The sequence below is a fragment of the Aethalodelphis obliquidens genome, unplaced genomic scaffold, assembly GCF_003676395.1.
Source record: "Aethalodelphis obliquidens isolate GAN/ISIS:26980383/991018 unplaced genomic scaffold, ASM367639v1 scaffold53, whole genome shotgun sequence".
Taxonomy (NCBI): domain Eukaryota; kingdom Metazoa; phylum Chordata; class Mammalia; order Artiodactyla; family Delphinidae; genus Aethalodelphis; species Aethalodelphis obliquidens.
In genome coordinates, this window is record NW_020837997.1 from 8,780,138 (window position 1) to 8,785,156 (window position 5,019).

The 5,019-nt window shown below is 54.1% G+C and overlaps 1 protein-coding gene across 7 annotated transcripts in view; it reads right to left on the bottom strand.

The window, feature by feature from the left end:
* Positions 1–1,250, bottom strand: part of EVI5L (ecotropic viral integration site 5 like) — a 29,973-nt gene extending 28,723 nt beyond the window's left edge. For 2 of the 7 annotated variants that reach the window (XM_027085748.1, XM_027085742.1), the window contains exon 1: positions 1,099–1,250. The gene's annotated coding sequence lies outside the window, so the exon portion shown is untranslated. The remainder of the gene's footprint in view (positions 1–1,098) is intronic. The other 5 variants (XM_027085744.1, XM_027085743.1, XM_027085746.1 and 2 more) reach the window with 3 other exon arrangements.
* Between the last annotated feature and the right edge of the window lie 3,769 nt (positions 1,251–5,019).

Here is a 5,019-nt window from a genome sequence, read left to right on the forward strand (position 1 = left end):
GTGTGTGTGTGTGTGTGTGTGTGTGTGTGTGTGTGTGTGTGTGTGTGCGCGCGCGTTGACGGGGGCAGGTCCCAACTGCCTGGCCCTGTGTTGGAGGTCTTAAGTTTTTCTGCGTGTGCTGGGGATCCAAGTGTCTGTCCGTGCGTGTGTGAAGGGCTCCTGAATGTGTGTGAGGGGCCCAGGGTGTCTATCAGTATGAGTTGTTGGGGGTTCATGGGTTTTGCTCTGTTGCCTCCCGGATGTGTGTGTGTGTGTGCATGTGAGTGGGGCCCTCACAGAGGTGGGTGTCCCTTAGGTGAGGAGTGGGGTTCAGAACATCTGTTGGGAGGTCCTGAGCATGAGGTGAGGGTGGATTTTCAGGAAGTAGGGATCAAGACGGGTCAGGATCAGGGAGTGTGTGCGATGATGACCCTGAGGAGTGGCTTTCAGGGGTGCCCTTGGGCATGGGGCTGCTGGGGGTGGGAGATGGCCCAGCAGGCCGAGGTGAGGCCTGCGGGCAGGAATCCGGATTTACAGAGGCTGGGGAGGGGTCCTGTGCGGTCAGAAGGGAGGGGTATGGCTCTAAGACGGGTATCCTTGGGGGCGGGGGCAGGTCTGGGCCCAGAGATAGGATGTGAAGTGAGGGGAGGGATGGTGTGGCAAGGGGTCTACAGATGAAAGGGGTCTTGAGGGATCGGGACAGAGAGAGGGCGGAGGTCCTGGGCTTGCGGGGGCGCTCGTAGGGGCCGGGTCTGCGGGGTGGGGACTGGGGGAGCCCTGAAGGGTCCGGGAAGGGGTCCTGAGGGTCAGTAAAGAGGGTGAGCGGGGGTCACGGGCCTGAGGGGCCCTCCCGGGGAGGGGGCGGCGTGGGGGCGGAGGGCGCCCGGAGGAGTCGTGGGAGGGGCCCTGAGGGGTCGGGAAGCGTCGGAACGAGGATGGGCAGGGGCCAGGGCCCGAGGCTGACGGCCAGGGTCCGTGCTGGGAGTGCCGAGGGCTCCCGGCGCGGGGTCCGGGGCGAGGGGGCCCGAGTCCCAGTCTTGCCCGGCCCCCGTGGGCCGCAGCGCGGAGTCGCGGGCCTGAGAAGGCGCCCGGGAGGCCCGGCCCGCACCGCCTACCTACCTGCGAAGAGCGCGCTGCCATAGCCATGCCGAGCCTCGCCGTCCCGGGCCGCGCCGCCGTCCCGGGCCCCGCCGCGTCGCTCGCCCCGCAGCCCGGCCCGGCCCCCTCAGCCGCCCCCCGGGACCGCGGCCGCCGCCGGCTCTGTCGCTGCCATTTCACCCGCTGACAGGAGCCGCTGCCCCGCCCCCGAGGCCCAGTCAGCCAATTCACCGCCCCCAGGCGCTATGGCTCCGCCCACTGGCCAGGAGTGACGGGGTGTCTGGCCAATCCATGGTCACTCCGTAAGGAGGGCGAGGGCCCTGGCTACGGCCAGAAGGTTGCCGCCTTTAAGGAGAGAAGCGAATTGAAATTAGGGAAGCAGTGAAGGACGGGGTGTTTTGCCTATCGGAATGTGGAATCCTGTTGATCAACACTTGGAAGGACCAATAGGAAGGAGAGAGGGGGTGTGTCTCTGAGGGAAGGCTGCGTCCCTGAGGAACCCCAGACAGAGGCAGGCCAGCGTTTGGCTCTAAGCCCCGCCCAGAGCCGGGCTTTTTGCCCAATAACGAGACTTCCTGGGACGGCCATTATTATCTGCCCCTCAAACCTCGACCATGGTAACTCTTGGGCCTCTAAAAAGAAGATTGACACCTAGAGAGCCAATGACACTGAAGGAGGGCGGTGAAGTGACGCTCTCTGGCCAACGAGATCATGTGAGGTTAGCCTCCCGGGCGGTGGGGCTTGAGGCCTGGTGGAGTGAATGAAGTACGGGAGGGGCTGAGAAGGGCGTGGCCTAGATCAGTGATGGGGCGGGGGCAGATCAGGTAGAGGCTAATGGGTTGGGTCTGAGAAGGGGCGTTGCCAGAAATCCCTTAGGCTGCGGAACCACATCTTCTCTGAGCCCGGCTCTGTGCTGAGGGCGGGGCTTTGGGTGGTCGGGGTGTCACACCGGAGACTCAGGCCTGTCGCATTCTCTAGTCTAGGCCGGGTTAGGTATCTTGTCTGAGGCTGACAGTGTCTTATGTTCCCCCATCAAACTCAGAGCACGCTGTTATCACTGCTTACATGGCCCTCCCATCCCCCACCCCTCCTAAATAGATGGGGGCGGGGGAAGGCAGGGCCTAGGTCAGGGGTTCCCCGGCATTGCTGAGCAGGGGCCCAGCACATGGGAACTGCTTATAAATGTTTGATGAGTGAATGAATGGCGGGCCCAAGGTTATTAACAGGGAAGGGAAGGGTGGGGGTATCGCTCAGGCTGGGGAGGGAGATGTAGAGGCAGTTATGGATAGGGGGCAAGACTTAGAGAAAAGGACAAGTTTCCGCCCCAAGATGCAGGGGTGGGCCCTGGAGGGGAGTGGGGCAGGGAAGGACCCTGTCACAGAAGAGTGGGTGACATCGTAAGTTCAAAATGGAGAGACAGAAATGGAAACGGGGAAGGCTGGCACCCAGAGTGGGGAGTGTCAGGACCTTCTGAGGTTTGAGATCTCCACCTTCTAAATAGTAGGTAGGGGGCTCCTTCTGGTTTTGGGAGTGGTGAATGCCATACAGCCACGCTTTCTGCCCCTGTCCATCCGTCTCCGCCTCTGTCTACACTCTGTCCCATCTACATTTTGCCTCTGTCTGTTCTCTCTTTGTCTCTGTCTCTACTCTGAATCTGTCTACACCCTCTCTGCCGCTGTCTATACTCCTTCTCTGTGTCTTCCCTCTCTCTTACTATCTATTGTACATTGCATCTATTAAAATTTTGGAACTGTTAAGAAAAGCTTCCAAGCGTATTTCTAAAAACTCTGTGGTAAAAATAGTTATAATGAATTCCTTCTCCCCCACACGCCCATATACCCCCATACCCCATTCTTTAAAAAAGAACGTATCTTTGTGACTTTCCTGGTGGCGCAGTGGTTAAGAATCTGCCTGTCAGTGCAGGGGACATGGGTTTGAGCCCTGGTCCGGGAAGATCCCACATGCCGCGGAGCAACTAAGCCTGTGTGCCACAACTACTGAGCCCGCATGCCACAACTACTGAAGCCCACGTGCCTAAAGCCCATGCTCTGCAACTAGAGAAGCCACTGCAATGCGAAGCACGTGCACCGTAAGGAAGAGTAGCCCCTGCTCACCGCAACTAGAGAAAGCCCACGCACAGCAACAAAGACCCAATGCAGCCAAAAATAAAAAAATGAAATTATATATATATATAAAAGAACATAACTTTGATTCCCTGGCTGTCCAGTGGTTAGGACTCCATGCTTTCACTGCCGAGGGCCCAGGTTCCATTCCTGGTTGGGGAACTAAGATCCCACGTGCCGCAGGGCCAAAAAAAAAGAAAAGAAAAGCATATCTTTGCCTCCCCCTCCCTTTTTTTTTTTTTGGTGGGATCTTAGTTCCCAGGCCAGGGATCGAACCCATGCCCTATTGCAGTGGAAGGGTGGAGTCTTAACCACTGGACCGCCAGGGAAGTCCCTATTTGCCTTCTTTCTTTTAAAGCTTATGTACTGGCCATTTCATAGTCCTTGACAAATCCAAGGTGACCTTGGATTTGCAGAGTATGAAGCTGAAGAGAATCTTAGACATTGTCCTCTGATTCCTGGGTGGACTTGGGAGGCGGGGGGAGGACCCCTATGGGCATGTTAGAGATAGGATGCAGGAAGTCAGGAGGGCAAGAGTGACACCAGGATGTGGTGAGGGTCAAGTAGTCACCAAAGGACAATCTCTGAGCTGGCTGCCCATGGTCCCTCATGCGGAGGAGTGAGGAGCCGTCATAAAGGACAAATCTTGGAGTTTGCCTTCAGAAAAGAACAGTTTGGTGTGACCCACAATTTCCAAGGAACAGGAGAACCTGGACTGGTACAGGAGGTGGGGGACAGAGGGGTCTGCAGAGGCACAAACCTGGGTGGGGTCCAAGGCCACCCAGATAGAGGTCATGACCAGATCGTTTCTGGGACCTTGCCTAGGAGATAAGTGGCATCTGGTGTCTGGGGAATAAAGTTAAACACTAGGAAGATGCACAGGGCATCTGACCCTCTCATCCTTACTCTGCCGTATTCACACAAAGGATGGTTTTATTCTGGGGATGCTTTGATTCCATTTTTATAAGCACAGTGGGAAAAAAAAATCCAACACATTCTGTTGGAAAAGACTTTTGAATCCTAAGCTGAATCTAGCCAATTAGATTGCTGGATCACTTTGCTATTCAGTGCACTTAAACCGTTCCCAATTTTTTTTCAGTGTTCATTTTTACTTGATTGAAATCATTTTTATCAGGAACATTTTTTTCCATGTGATTTTTGCAGTAAACATTTGATTCATTAATTGGACTCTTTTTGTCCAGTTTTTACCAGCTGTCAATTCTACCTCTGTGATTTTTTTTTTGGGGGGGTGGTTGTCATTTCTTCAGAGTCAGATTTTGCATATTTAAATTTATTAAAAGACTCTTCTCAGTATTTAGCAGATAAGTTTTCGCACTTAAAAAAAATCTTTTTCTGGACTAAGCTTTGGACTCAAAATTTGTTCGTTGGGAATATTGACTAATATGGTCTCAGACTTGATACTCTCTTATAAAGAGCGAAAAAGGGGACAATATATGTAGTTCCTCCTATAAAGAAGTAGAGTCTGTTTCCCCATCACTTGAATTTGAGCTGGCTTTATCACTTATTCTGACCAACAGAATGCATCAGAAGTGATGCTGGGCTAGTTCTGAGCCCAGATCTTAAGAGGCTTAGCAGCTTCTGCTCTTTTTTTTTTTTTTTTTTTTGGAGAATTTTTAATTGTGGTAAAATATATAGAACCTAACATTTGCCTTTTTTTTTTTTTTTGCGGTGCACCAGCTTAGTTTCTCCGCGGCATGTGGGATCTTCCCGGGCCAGGGCTTGAACCCGTGTCCCCTGCATTGGCAGGCGGATTCTTAACCACTGCACCACCAGGGAAACCCCCTACTAGCTTTCTAAA